We start from the raw sequence: 15718 nt of genomic DNA, 5'->3' as shown, positions 1-15718 counted from the left end.
GTTTTAGAATCTCAGAGGGCAACATAACCTGGAGGAAAAAAAACCCCCACAGAATACATGCCTAATCGCAACTCCCAGCGAAGTAGCCCAGACACTTGCGTCCACCACCAGCAAGCGGGGGCCGGACAGGGAGGCATGGATTGCATGCTTAGGGTAAGGACTGGGCCTGAATCCCCCTGAGGACAATCTGAGGGAGCTAACGTGGGATAGCAACCCAGACTGTGGGATAGCCACCCAGACTGTGGGATAGCCAGAGAGAGGAAAAAACAAATGAACAAACCGAACTTTCCCGTGAAAAGCTCTAAGGCCCAGCCTGGCCTGCTCACAGAACAAAGGATTGAGTGAATACCAAAGGAGAGCTAGCCTGCTGAGGACAAGCCCTTCCCCCTGCCAGAGGCAGAGAGGCAGGTGTGCAACAGCCAGAGCCGGAAGGCAAGGGGTAATTTCAGCCCCAGAGATGGGCTTCCTCCACCAAACTGTGAGCAGGCTCCCAGTTGCTAGCCAAGTCTTCCTGGGATCCTGGATGGTTGACATCTGCCAGGAGGGTCACAGCCAGAGATCAGCTCCCAAGAGGAGGACACACATGGCATATCTGAGATGGCGCTCTTGCAGTCCACCCGGGAAACTGAGTGGCTGGGATCAGGGAGGTAATTAAGATGCACAGCCCACCTGGGACAGTGTGCTCACCAAGCACCTGGCCGCCTGAGCTGCTCGGACCTGGGAATGGCACAAAATGAATGCCCAACTGAGTCTGTGCCCTTGTGGAGTACCCAAGAACCTGAACCTGAGCATCTTAGACCTGGGAAGTACTCAAAACACAGGGCCCGCTTTGGACAGTACCACTGTAGAGCAACCTGGAACCTGAGCAGAGTAGACCAGGAAAGCATACACTGCTGTGAGCTAGGGCAAACCATGTGGTCCATACACTGTGAGCACTCCCCACACACGCCAGTGATATTTGTTTGCAGTGTTCCTCCCTCCCCACAACACAACTGAACAAGTTAGCCTGAATAAGTTACCACCTTTGCCCCCTTGTGTCAGGGCAGAAATTAGACAGTGAAGAGACTAGCAAACAGGAAGCCAAAATAAACAAGGGGGAACCGCTCTGGAAGTGACAGGTGCAACAGATTAAAATCCTGTAGTTAGCGTTGAGTAAGCATTAGAAGGGCCTATAGACCTTGAGAAGAAGTATAAGCTGGAACAAGGAACTATCTGAAAGTAAACTGAACCCACACTGCCCTCAACAGCTCCAGAGAAATTACTAGATATATTTTTAGTATTATCACTTTTTAATTTAAAAGATTTTTAAGTTCTTTATTACTCCTTTAACTTTCATTTTTATAACCTATTATTTACCTTGAAAAAAAAAAGACCCTGTTTTTAAAGGAAATTTCATATATATATATATATATTATTTATAACTTTTGTTATTTATTTTGTTTTGTATTTTTAATATTGTATTTTTGAGAGTCTAACCTTTACTCTAGATTTTCAGTCTTTGCTTTTTGGTATTATCAATTTTGTACCTTTAAGAATCTAGTCTTCAGTTCCCATTTTTACTTAGGGGTGTGATGACTGGCTTGATTGCTCTCTCCCCTTTTGACTCTCCCTTTTCTCCCTCAGGTTACCTCTATCTCCTCCTTCCCCCTTCTCTGCTTAACTCTGTGAATCTCTGTGGGTGTTCTGGGCTGTGGAGGACACTTAGGGAGCTGATAACTGGCTAGATTGCTCTCTCCCCTCTTGACTCCCTCTCTTGTCCTCCTGATCACCTCTATCTCCCTCTTCCCTCTTCTTTTCTCCATGTAACTCTGTGAACCTCTCTAGGTGTCCCTCACTGTGGAGAATCTTTTCACCATTGACCTAGATGTTTTATCATCTCTGCTGTATAGATGGAGACCTCTTGAGGCTACTGTAAGAATAAGACTGAAAGCCAGAGGCAGGAGGCTTAAATTCAAAACTTGAGAACACCAGAAAACTCCTGATACCAGGGAACATTAATCGACAAGAGCTCATCCAAAAGCCTCCATACCTACACTGAAACCAAGCTCCACCCAAGAGCCAATAAGTTCCACAGCAAGACATACCATGCTAATTCTCCAGCAACGTAGGAACACAGCCCTGAGCATTAAAATACAGGCTTCCCAAAGCCATGCCAAACCCATAGACACCCCAAAACTCACTACTGGACACTTCATTGCACCGCAGAGAGAAGAGATCCAGCTCCACCCACCAGAACACAGACACAAGCTTCCCGAACCAGGAAACTTTGACAAGCCACTTGTCCAACCCCACCCAGAAGGAACAACCTCCACAATAAAGAGGAACCACAAATTTCCAGCCTACAGAAAGGTCACCCCCAAACACAGCAATCTAAACAAAATGAAAAGGCAGAGAAATATTCAGCAGGTAAAGGAACATGATAAATGCCCACCAAACCAAACAAGAGGAGGAGATAGGGAGTCTACCTGGAAAAGAATTCAGAATAATGATAGTAAGGATGACCCAAAATCTTGAAAACAAAATTGAGTTACAGATAAATAGACTAGAGACAAGGATTGAGAAGATGCAAGAAAGGGCCTAGAAGAAATAAAAAAGAGTCAGTCAATAATGAGTAATGCAATAACTGAGATCAAAAGCACTCTGAAGGGAACCAACAGTAAAATAACTGAGGCAGAAGACAGGATAAGTGAGGTGGAAGATAGAACGCTGGAAAGAAATGAAGCAGAGGGAAAAAGGAATTAAATGAGGACAACCTCAGAGGCCTCTGGGACAATGTTAAACACCTCAACATTTGAATCATAGGAGTCCCACAAGAAGAAGACAGAAAGGGCATAAGAAAATACTTGATGGCATAACAGTTGAAAACTTCCCTAAAATGGGGAAGGAAATAGCCACCCAAGTCCAAGAAACCCAGAGAGTCGCAAACAGCATAAACCCAAGGTGAAACACCCCAAAACACATATTAATCAAATTAATGAAGGTCAAACAGAGCAAATATTAAAAGCAGCAAGGGAAAATGAACAAATAACACACAAGGGGATCCCCATAAGGATAACAGCTGATCTTTCAATAGAAACTCTTCAGGCCAGAAGGAAATGGCAGGAGGAAAGAGAAAAACCTACAACCCAGACTACTGTACCCAGCAAGGATCTCATTCAAATATGAAGGAGAAATCAAAAGCTTTACAGACAAATAAAACCTGAGAGAATTCAGCACCACCAATCCAACTCTTCAACAAATGCTAAAGGATCTTCTCTAGACAGGAAACGCATAAAAGGTTTATAAACTTGAGCCCAAAACAACAAAGTAAATGGCAATGGGATCATACTTATCAATAGTTATCTTAAATGTAAATGAGTTGAATGCCCCAACCAAAAGAAAAGACTGGCCGAGTGGATACAAAAACAAGAAAGACCCCTATTATACTGTCTAGAAGAGACCCCTCTCAAAACAAGGGACACATACAGACTGAAAGTGAAGGGCTGGAAAAGATATTTCATGCAAATGGAGACCAAAAGAAGTAGCAATACTCATATCAGATAAGACAGACTTTGAAATAAAGACCGTGAAAAGAGACAAAGAAGGACACTACATAATGATCAAAGGATCAATCCAAGAAGAAGATAGAGCAATTATAAATATATATGCACCCAGCATAGGACCACAATATGTAAGGCAAATCCTAACAAGTATGAAAAGGGAAATTAACAGTAACACAGTAATATTGAGAGACGTTAATACTCCACTCACACCTGTGGATAGATTGACTAAATGGAAAACTAGCAAGGAAATACAAACTTTAATTGATACAATGGACAAGTTAGACCTAATAGATATCTATAGGACATTTCACCCCAAAACAATGAATTTCACCATTTTCTCAAGTGTACACAGACATTCTCCAGGATAGATCCCATCCGTGGCCATAAATCTAGCTTTGGTAAATTCAAAAAAATTGAAATCATTTTAAGCATCTTTTCTGATCAAAATCTGGTAAGACTAGATGCCAACTACAGGAAGAAAAGTATTAAAAATACAAACAAGAGGCTAAACAGCACACTTCTGAATAACCAGCAAATCACAGAAGAAATAAAAAAAGAAATCAAAATATGCATAGAAAATAAAAACACTACAACCCTAAACCCCCCCTATGCTAGGGGACGGTTCATAGCAATACAAGCCTACCTCAAGAAACAAGAGAAAAATCAAATAAACAACCTAACTTTAAACCTAAAGTAACCAGAGAAAGAATAAATGAAGAACCTCAGGGTTAGTAGAAAGAAATAAATCATAAAAATTAGGGCAGAAATAAAAACAAAGGAGACTATAGCAAAAATCAACAAAACTAAAAGTTGTTTCTTTGAGAAGATAAATAAAATTGACGAACCTTTAGCCAGACTCATCAAGGAAAAAAGGGAGAAGAATCAAGTCAACGAAATTAGAAATGAAAATGGAGAAATCACAACAGACAACACAGAAATACAAAGGATCATAAGAGACTACTATCAGCAACTGTATGACAGTTAAATGGACAACTTGGAAGAAATGGACAAATTCTTAGAAAAGTATAATCTTCCAAAACTGAAGAAGAAATAGAAAATGTAAACAGACCCATCACAAGCACAGAAATCAAAACTTTTATCAAAAATCTTCCAACAAACAAAAGCCCAGGACCAGATGGCTTCACAGGTGAATTCTACCAAAAATTCAGAGAAGAGCTAACACATATCCTACTCAAACTCTTCCAGAAAATTGTAGAGGAAAGTAAACTGCCAAACTCATTCTATGAGGCCAACATCACCCTAATACCAGAACCAGACAAAGATGCCACAGAAAAAAAACTATAGGCCAGTATCACTGATGAACATAGATGCGAAAATCCTCAACAAAATTCTAGCAAACAGAATCTAGCAACATATTAAAAAGATCATACATCATGACCAAATGGGCTTTATCCCATACATCATGACCAAATGGGCTTTATCCCAGGGATACAAGGATTCTTCAGTATTTGCAAGTCAATCAATGTGTTCACCACATGAACAAATTGAAAGATAAAAACCATATGGTTATCTCAATAGATGCAGAGAAAGCCTTTGACAAATTCAACATCCAATTATGTTAAACTCCCCCCCCCCCCAGAAAGCAGGCATAGAAGGGATGTACCTCAACACAATAAAAGCCATATATAATAAACTCCCAGCAAACATTATCCTTAATGGTAAAAAATTGAAAGCCTTTCCCCTAAAGTCAGGAAGAAGACAAGGGTGCCCACTCTCACCACTACTATTCAGCATAGTTTTGGAAGTTTTAGCCACAGCAATCAGAGAAGAAAAATAAAAGATATCCAGATTGAAAAGAAGTAAAACTCTCCCTGTTTGCAGTTGACATGATCCTATATATAGAAAACCCTAAGGACACCACCAGAAAATTACTAGAGCTAATCAATGAATATAGCAAAGGTGCAGGATATAAAATTAACACACAGAAGTTCCTTGCATTCCTGTACACTAACAATGAGAAAACAGAAAGAGAAATTAAGGAAACAGTTCCATTCACAATTGCAATGAAAAGAATAAAATACTTGGGAATAAATCTACCAAAGAAACAAAAGACCTATATATAGAAAACTATAAAACACTGATGAAAGAACTCAAAGATGACACAAATAGATGGAGAAATATACAATGTTCATGGAGCGGTAGAATCAATATAGTGAAAATGAGTATACTACCCAAAGCGATCTATAGATTCACTGCAATCCCTATCAAGCTACCAACGTGATCTTTTCAGAGAACTAGAAGAAATAATTTCACAATTTGTATGGAAATACGAAAACCTGGAATAACCAAAGCGGCCTTGAGAAAGAAGAATGGAACTGGAGGAATCAACCTGCCTGACTTCAGGCTATACTACAAAGCTAAAGTCATCAAGACAGTATGGTACTGGCACAAAGATAGAAATATAGAACAGTGGAACAAAATAAAAAGCCCAGAGGTAAATCTACGCACCTATGGCCACCTTATCTTCGAAAAGGAGGTAAGAATATACAATGGAGAAAAAACAATCTCTTTAACAAGTGGTGCTGGGAAAACGGGTCAGTTCAGTCACTCAGTTGTGTCTGACTCCTTGCGACCCCATGAATCGCAGCATGCCAGGCCTCCCTGTCCATCACCATCTCCCAGAGTTCACTCAGACTCACGTCCATTGAGTCCCCTTCTCCTCCTGCCCCCAATCCCTCCCAGCATCAGAGTCTTTTCCAGTGAGTCAACTCTTCGCATGAGGTGGCCGAAGTACTGGAGTTTCAGCTTTAGCATCATTCCTTCCAAAGAAATCCCAGGGCTGATCTCCCTCAGAATGGACTGGTTGGATCTCCTTGCAGTCCAAGGGACTCTCAAGAGTCTTCTCCAACACCACAGTTCAAAGGCATCAATTCTTCGGCGCTCAGCCTTCTTCACAGTCCAACTCTCACATCCATACATGACCACTGGAAAAACCATAGCCTTGACTAGACGGACCTTTGTCGGCAAAGTAATGTCTCTGCTTTTGAATATGCTATCTAGGTTGGTCATAACTTTTCTTCCAAGGAGTAAGCGTCTTTTAATTTCATGGCTGCAGTCACCATTTGCAGTGATTTTGGAGCCCAAACAAATAAAGTCTGACACTGTTTCCACTCTTTCCCCATCTATTTCCCATGAAATGATGGGACCAGATGCCATGATCTTCGTTTTCTGAATGTTGAGCTTTAAGCCAACTTTTTCACTCTCCTCTTTCACTTTCATCAAGAGGTTTTTTAGCTCCTCTTCACTTTCTGCCATAAGGGTAGTGTCATCTGCATATCTGAGGTTATTGGTATTTCTCCCAGCAGTCTTGATTCCAGCTTGTGTTCTTCCAGTCCAGCATTTCTCATGATGTACTCTGCATATAAGTTAAATAAGCAGGGTGACAATATAGAGCCTTAGCGTACTCCTTTTCCTGTTTGGAACCAGTCTGTTGTTCCATGTCCAGTTCTAACTGTTGCTTCCTGGCCTGCATACAGATTTCTCAAGAGGCAGGTTAGGTGGTCTGATATTCCCATCTCTTGAAGAATTTTCCACAGTTTATTGTGATCCACACAGTCAAAGGCTTTGGCATAGTCAATAAAGCAGAAATAGAGAACTCTTTTGCTTTTTCCATGATCCAGCGGCTGTTGGCAATTTGATCTCTGGTTCCTCTGCCTTTTCTAAAACCAGCTTGAACATCAGGGAGTTCACGGTTCACATATTGCTGAAGCATGGCTTGGAGAATTTTGAGTATTACTTTACTAGCATGTGAGATGAGTGGAATTGTGTGGTAGTTTGAGCATTCTTTGGGATTGGAATGAAAACTGATCTTTTCCAGTCTTGTGGCCACTGCTGAGTTTTCCAAATTTGCTGCCATGTTGAGTGCAGCACTTTCACAGCATCATCTTTTAGGATTTGAAGCAGCGTAACTGGAATTCCATCACCTCCACTGGCTTTGTTCATAGTGATGCTTTCTAAGGCCCACTTGACTTCACATTCCAAGATGTCTGGCTCTAGATGAGTGATCACATCATCATGATTATCTGGGTTGTGAAGATCTTTTTGTACAATTCTTCCGTGTATTCTTGTCACCTCTTCTTAATATCTTCTGCTTCTGTTAGGTCCATACCATTTCTGTCCTTTATCAAGCCCATCGTTGCATGAAATGTTCCCTTGGTATCTCTAATTTTCTTGAAGAGATCTCTAGTCTTTCCCATTCTGTTCTCTTCCTCTATTTCTTTGCATTGATCGCTGAAGAAGACTTTCTTATTTCTTCTTGCTATTCTCTGGAACTCTGCATTCAGATGCTTATATCTTTTCTTTTCTCCTTTGCTTTTTGCCTCTCTTCTTTTCACAGCTATTTGTAAGGCCTCCCCAGACAGCCATTTTGCTTTTTTGCATTTCTTTTCCATGGAGATGTTCTTGATCCCTGTCTCCTGTACACTGTCACGAACCTCTTCCATAGTTCATCAGGCACTCTGTCTATCAGATCTAGGCCCCTAAATCTATTTGTCACTTCCACTGTATAATTGTAAGGGATTTGATTTAGGTCATACCTGAATGGTCTAGCGGTTTTCCCTACTTTCTTCAATTTGAGTCTGAATTTGGTAATAAGGAGTTCATGATCTGAGCCACAGTCATCTCCCGGTCTTGTTTTTGTTGACTATATAGAGCTTCTCCATCTTTAGCTGCAAAGAATATAATCAATCTGATTTCGGTGTTGACCATCTGGTAATGTCCATGTGTAGAGTGTTCTCTTGTGTTGTTGGAAGAGGGTGTTTGCTATGACCAGTGCATTTTCTTGGCAAAACTCGATTAGTCTTTGCCCTGCTTCATTCCGCATTCCAAGGCCAAATTTGCCTGTTACTCCAGGTGTTTCTTGACTTCCTAGTTTTGCATTCCAGTCCCCTATAATGAAAAGGACATCTTTTTTGGGTGTTAGTTCTAAAAGGTCTTGTAGGTCTTCATAAAACCATTCAACTTCAGTTTCTTCAGCATTACTGGTTGGAGCATAGATTTCGATAACTGTGATATTGAATGGTTTGCCTTGGAGATGAACAGAGATCATTCTGTCGTTTTTGAGATTGCATCCAAGTACTGCATTTTGGACTCTTTTGTTGACCATGATGGCTTCTCCATTTCTTCTGAGGGATTCCTGCCTGCAGTAGTAGATATAATGGTCCTCTGGTCAACCGCTTGTAAAAGAATGAAACTAGAACACTTTCTAACCATACACAAAGGTAAACTCGAAATGGGTTAAAGATCTAAACGTAAGACCAGAAACTAAAACTCCAGGAGTTTTAGGAGTTTTATGTTTTATAGGCAAGACACTCTCTAACATAAATCACAGGAGGATCCTCTTTGACACACCTCCCAGAGTAATGGAAATAAAAGCAAAAATAAACAAATGGGACCTAATTAAACTTAAAAGCTTCTGCACAACAAAGGAAACTAAAAGCAAGGTGAAAAGACAGCCTTCAGAATGGGAGAAAATAATAGCAAAAGAAGCAACTGACAAAGAATTGATCTCAGCTCACACAGCTCAATGCCAGAAAAAGAAATGGCCCAATCAAAAAATGGGCCAAAGAACTAAACAGACATTTCTCCAAAGACATACAGATGGCTAACAAACACATGAAAAGATGCTCAGCATCACTCATTATCAGAGAAATGCAAATCAGAACCACAATGAGTTACCATCTCACGTCAGTCAGAATGGCTGCTATCAAAAAGTCTATAAACAGTATATGCTGGAGAGGGTGTGGAGAAAAGGGAACCCTCTTACACTGTTGATGGGAATGCAAACTAGTACAACCACTATGGAGTACAGCATAGAGATTCCTTATAAAACTGGAGATAGAACTGCCATATGACCCAGCAATCCCACTGCTGGGCATACACACCGAGGAAACCAGAATTGAAAGAGACGGGTACCCCAGTGTTGACTGTGGCACTGTTTACAATAGCTAGGTCATAGAAGCAAATTAGATGTCCATTGGCAGACAAATGGATAACAAAGCTGTGGTACATATGCACAGTGGATTATTACTCAGCTATTAAAAAGAATGCATTTGAGTCAGTTCTAATGAGGTAGATGAAACTGGAGTCTATTAAATGGCGTGAGGTAAGTCAGAAAGAAAACCACCAATACAGTATATTAACGCATATATATGGAATTTACAAAGATGGTAATGATGACCCTATATGCGAGACAGCAAAAGAGACACAGATATAAGGAACAGACTTTTGGACTCTGTGGGAGAAGGCGAGGGTGGGGTGATTTGAGAGAATAGCATTGAAACATGTATATTACCATATGTGAAATAGATCACCAGTCCAGGTTCGAAGCATGAGACAGGGCACTCAGGATGGGGGCACATGTATACCCATGGCTGATTCATGTCAGTGTATGGCAAAAACCGCTGCTGCTGCTGCTGCTGCTAAGTCGCTTCAGTCGTGTCCGACTCTGTGTGACCCCAGAGACAGCAGCCCATCAGGCTCCCCCCTCCCTGGGATTCTCCAGGCAAGAGTACTGGAGTGGGTTGCCATTTCCTTCTCCAGCAAAAACCACTATTGTAAAGTAATTAGCCTCCAATTAAAATAAATAAATAAAAAGAACAAAAACTACAACACAAATTGGAAAACAAAGCAAGGTGCTAATTGGAGAGTAGAGCAATGAAAATAAAACTAACAAATACGTTGTGAGGAAAGGAAGGAAAGAAGGAATAGATATGCAGAATTAAATAGAGGTAGATAAAGAAGATTTATATCCATTAAAGATTAACTGCAAGGGAAAAAGAACAGTAGGAAAAGCAAACAAAGGAATAAATGTAGAAAAAATAGGTTTAAAAAATTAAAATTAAAAAACAGAGAAAAGGAAAAGAAAACAAAAAACCTCTACAGAACTGCAAAATCCCAACGTAGAGGAAGAGGTTTATTAGAACTATAAAAAGTGTGAGAGGAAAAAAAGATCAAAAAGCTTAATTAGATTTCATAGTGCCAATAAAATCAACAGCTGCAACAGAGGGGAAAAAATAAAAGAAAAAAATCCAGAAGAATCTACAGAACAAGTCAAAACATAATAATAGTAAATGTTTTTCTTGGGTCACTGCTGTCAGAGTCCTTTCCCTCGCTGGGAGTCACAGTCCACCTCACCCCCCTAGGATGCCCTCCAACACTGTGCTATCTCTGGACCTGCTGTGGAGGCAGCTCAGATTCTAATCTGGTCCTATTCCTGTGTGTTCTTGTCTCCAGTGTCCACAGCTATCAGAACTAGTGCATTTTCTTTTGTGGGAGTTCTCAATGTCCTTTTATATGTTTCAAAGAGAGTCTGCCTAGTTGATCATGTGGATTTAATCTGCAGCTTATACAGCTGGTGGGAAGGTTTTGGGTCTTCTTCTTTAGACACACTGCCCCAGGGTTTCAATTGTGGTTTTATTTCCATCTCTGCATGTGGGTTGTCCACTGGGGTTTGCTCCTGAGGCTGCCCTGGAGGACTTGGGTTTGCTCCTTTGAGGGCCAGGTGTGGAGGTGGTGCAGCTGCTTGGCTCACAGGGGTCCTGGCAGCAGCAGGTACTCAGGGGAGTTGTCAACTAGGGCAGCAGGAAATACAGTGCTCTTGAAGGGTATGGCAACCAGTATTGGCCAATACACTCCAGTATTCTTGCCTGGAGAACCTCCCGACAGAGAAGCCTGGCAGGACACAGTCGACAGGGTCACAAAGTGTTGGACATGACCGAAGCGACATTGTGCACCTAGATGCAAGACTTTCTTTTGCCTGTGGCAGCTCTGTCCCAGTGAGAGTTGAGCGTGAAGGTGGCGCAGCTGCTTGGCTTGTGGGGACCCTGGTCGCGCCAAGTTGGCAGGGACATGGACTGCATCCACCGCAGGAGTTATGGCCCTATCAGAGTCTTTTTTCAAGGCTTTTGTAGCTGGTGATCAGAAGGCCTGTTTGGCCGGTCTTTTCCCATTGCTCCACCCATTCAGGCACTTAGAGGGCTCCCTTGCCTGGAGTCCTTCTCTGTTGTTTGGTGTGTCAGGCACATGGAGGGACCCCCTTGGCTGAGGTCCTGCTCTGTAGAACGGCGTGTCAGACACCCCTTGAAGGGGCACCCTAGGTGGGGTCCTACTCTACAGTTCAGTGCCTCAGGTGTTTGATGGGCCAGCCTTTCTCTCCTTCAGCTGCCGATGCTGGAGTGTGGGGAGGGAGAGCCTTTGGTGATGGCTCCACCCCCTACGTGTGACTCTGCAGTATCACCTTGCTTCCATGGCTGCCTGACTTTCCTCCACAGTCATTTCCCACCATAGCCTCCTCCCTCACATCCCCTCTATCCGTCTCTAAACAGTCAGCAGCAGCCCTTGCCCTGGGATTGCTCCACAGTCTCTAAACTCCAGCTACCAGCTGCTGCGCCTTCCAGGGGACCTGTGTCCCTGTCCGGGGTATGTATGTCTGCGGCATAGACTGTCTGATTCTCATTCCATTTAGGCTGCTACAGATCAGCTGTTTCAGTCTCAGCCTTAAATTTTCTCCTTTAGCTCAGACAGTTGCCCCAATGTGGGATTGGACCCCTGCTTCAGTTCCCCCACCTGCCAAGGGCAGGTCCAGTCCTACTAACACTCCTATTTTTCCCTCTGGTTCCTTTGTCCTACTGAGTTTTTGTGTGGTTCTGTATATTCTTTTCCACTGGTCAGGTACTCCTGTCTGTTCTCAGCTGGTGTTCTGCATGCACTTCTGAGTCTGAAGGTGTATTCCTGATGTATCCATAGGGAGAGATGTACTCCATGTCCACCTACTCCTCCATCTTGTTTCCCTTAAAAATTTTTAAATGTGGGCTGGAATCCCATATTTTAGAGAGTTCCTTCTCTGCAGAAACCTCAGCTCTACTTTCCCCTGCTTTTCTGAGCCTCCTCCAGGAAACTTTTTCAGGCAATGAGAACAGTGGGAATTCTTCTGTAGCTTGTATTGCTTTTGATATTTCCTCATTTGGATAATTAATGTTTGGATAAAGTTTATTTTTTAGCATCTTTTAAACTCTTTAACTATCCTTCCCCATGAGATTATACCTTTTCTCCAACCATTCTGAAAACATACAGGGCACTTTTTACTACATTTTCCACCTTCGGTACCAGAGTTACTTTCCCAAAGACTCTCACTACTTACTTTATGGAAAGAATAAGAAAAATAACAAAACTGACAGGTTTGTTTATTTTTCGTACTTCTTTAATGAAAGTGTTTTCAGTTTTAGGGTAGGATTTCTTTCTTTCTTTTTTTTTTTTTATGTAATACACTACCACTTTTTTTGCCATACTGCTAGTGATTGGCTGCTTTCTACATGACTATATATATAATAGATGCCTTTACATTATATAAAATTAGAATCAATAATTTGCTTAGTTGTGTCTAACTCTTTGAGGCCCCATGGACTATACAGTCCATGGAATTCTCCAGGCCGGAACACTAGCTGTTCCCTTCTCCAGGGGATCTTCCGAACCCAGGGATTGAATCCAGGTCTCCCAGCATTGCAGGCAGATTCTTTACCAGATGAGCCACCAGGGAAGCACGTATAAAAGATAACTTTATGTTATCTAAAATTAGAATCAAGTTTTTAGTGTCTCTTTCTAAACTTTAACAAACTAAACAATTTAAACATACTGAAGCAGTGCTGCGGAAACAGCAGATGAATAGATGATGCGTTTGAGCATACCTTCCTTGGATAGGCAGCTTGTAAAGCATTGAGATGTTTGTTACTAGCAGAGAATATTGGAGTGTGATGCCCTTTTAAATTAGTAAGTTCCAACGAATTTTGGGGGTGAACAGTTGCCTGATTTTAAGCATCAGTGCTTGGAAATATGCTATTCTGTCTTCATTTTTAACCCTTTTGTATGTTTTCATAATTTCCTAGATTTTGAGATCAAACTTTTTATTCAGTAGACTTTTAGTTCAAGTCTATTTAATCAAATGGTAGGAGAGATGATGAATCATATTTAAAAATATGTTCTTCCTACCTCCTTTAGATAACTAGAGGAAAGATAGGCATCTCTTCCATTAGCCTGTTATTGTACTCCAGTGCAACCCCGAAATAACCACTACCTGATCCGTTGTAAAAGGCTGGCAGGAGGTCCTATTGTGCATTTTGTCCTGGATTGGTGATGTCTTCAGAGGCAATAATTTTGAATACTACCCTTTTGTGTATTCTCATATGTGCATTTTATTCTGTTAGACTCAGCATGTACTGAGTTTAGATCTAATACTTTATATCTTTGTCCACCCTGTCCCTCACACTTGGAGTTCCTCCCCTGTCCATATCACTTGTTAGGTTTTAAGACCTACTTCATAATACATGTCTGTAAGATCTCCTTGACTTTTCCCCATTGCCTTATATACTCTGAAATTCTGTTATACTTCATTTTGCACAGTTTATCACTTTAAAGTGTGATATTCATATTTTAAGCATATACAAGCACCATGAAGGCAAAACTTGTGTCTTAAATCCTGCCACACACACACTACCTGTGGCATTTTGTAAAGCCTGCTTCTGTGGCCTTTACAGCTCATATGTGATAGATACTGAATGGATGTTTATTGATTCTTGGAGTAATCTCTGGATTTGTGGTTCTATTATCTTTTTAATTTATTTTTAATTGGAGGATAATTGTTTACAATGTTGGTATTTGCTGTACAACAGGGTAAATCAACTGTAAGTATACGTATATCCTTTCTTTTTTGAAGACTGGATTTGTGGTTCTTAGAAGTTAGGTTTCCAGGCTATTAGACAGTCACTTATCCAGAAGTTCAATGGATGGTTCAAGGGGTTCGGTAGAATACTAGACAGTTTTTCTGTACTAAATTGTTTGCATTTTATTTTTTATGAAAATAATTGATTAATTTTGAATATCATGGTTAACATGATACAGTTAAACTTAATTCAGTAGTTTAAAACACTGCATGAAAGTTTGTTGGTTTTGCTAAGAGAAGGATTGAAAGCTTCTCTGAAAAGATTATTCTTACATATTAAAAGAACAGTTTGGTTTCTTTTTCGGAAAGAAACATTTTGGCTTCTTGAAAAGGCTGAAGCTCACTAAAAATGTTAAAAGTTATCAAACTGACTTTCTACATTTAGAATATATTAAAAATGTGTTCTTTATAACTTAAAATGTTTTAAAACCAAAGTTATCTGTAGTCTAAGAAAAGAAGGAAATCCATGGAGGCACAGCACTGCTGTCCAATATATCATTGGCTTTGTTACTAATGAGATTCCAGCAGATTGATAATGCCAGAGGCCTTGGAGAGTTAAGATTCTAGAGGGAAGGCTTGTAAAATGCGTTGTTCTAAATGGCATAACCACTAAACATGAATAACTTAAACTTAGATGAGAAAAACTTATTAAAAGACAAAACAAAGTAAAATAGTTTAACCCTTCTAATAACCAACTCTGTTTGCTTGGTAGGAATATTGGATTTCAATACTCTCATTTTCTTCTCTGATATATATATATATATATACACACACACACAAAGGACTTTGTGACTGAAAAAAAAATAAACATATTTTAAACCTGATGTTTGGTTCCTAAATAAGAATTAACTTAAAAACCTTTTTTAGAAATTTTCAAGCATAAATAGAAAATAAAGTAGGAATTTTAACTTCCATATACTCAGCTGCATCTTCAGGAATTATCTGCAGTGTCTTATCTTTTTTCATCCATAGTCCTACCTGCTTCTTACCTGCTATATTATTTTAAAGCAAATCCTATATTTTTTCAGTTCATTTGTAAATATTTTAGTAACAGTGTATCTCTTAAAGATAAGAGCTCAGTTTTTAAACATAATCAGAATACCTTAAAAAGTAGCATTTCTTAAATATCAGATGATATTCAGATAGTGTTCAAATTGAACCTAGTTGTTCGTTGGTGGATATTGTGATATTAAGATCAACCTGTTGGGTCAGGTGTTATCAGCCTTGCATTAATGGTTTTGTGCTGTACTTACTCACTCAGTCGTGTCTGACTCTTTGCAGCTCCTTGGACTGTAGCCTGCCAGGCTCCTCTGTCCATGGGGATTCTCCAGGCAAGAATACTGGAGTGAATTGCCATGCCCTCCTCCAGGGGTCTTCCCAACCCGGGAATTGAACCGAGGTCTCCTGCAATGCAGGTTCTTAACCAGCTGAGCTACGAGGA

General features: G+C 40.6%; 1 protein-coding gene across 1 annotated transcript in view; it reads left to right on the top strand.

The window, feature by feature from the left end:
* CAAP1 (caspase activity and apoptosis inhibitor 1) overlaps positions 1–15718 on the top strand; it is a 76883-nt gene that overhangs the window by 45445 nt on the left and 15720 nt on the right. The window lies entirely within an intron of this gene.

Source organism: Ovis aries, chromosome 2, assembly GCF_016772045.2.
Source record: "Ovis aries strain OAR_USU_Benz2616 breed Rambouillet chromosome 2, ARS-UI_Ramb_v3.0, whole genome shotgun sequence".
NCBI lineage: Eukaryota > Metazoa > Chordata > Mammalia > Artiodactyla > Bovidae > Ovis > Ovis aries.
The sequence above is the reverse complement of the archived record's forward strand: the minus strand, read 5'-3'. Positions and strand labels throughout refer to the sequence as shown.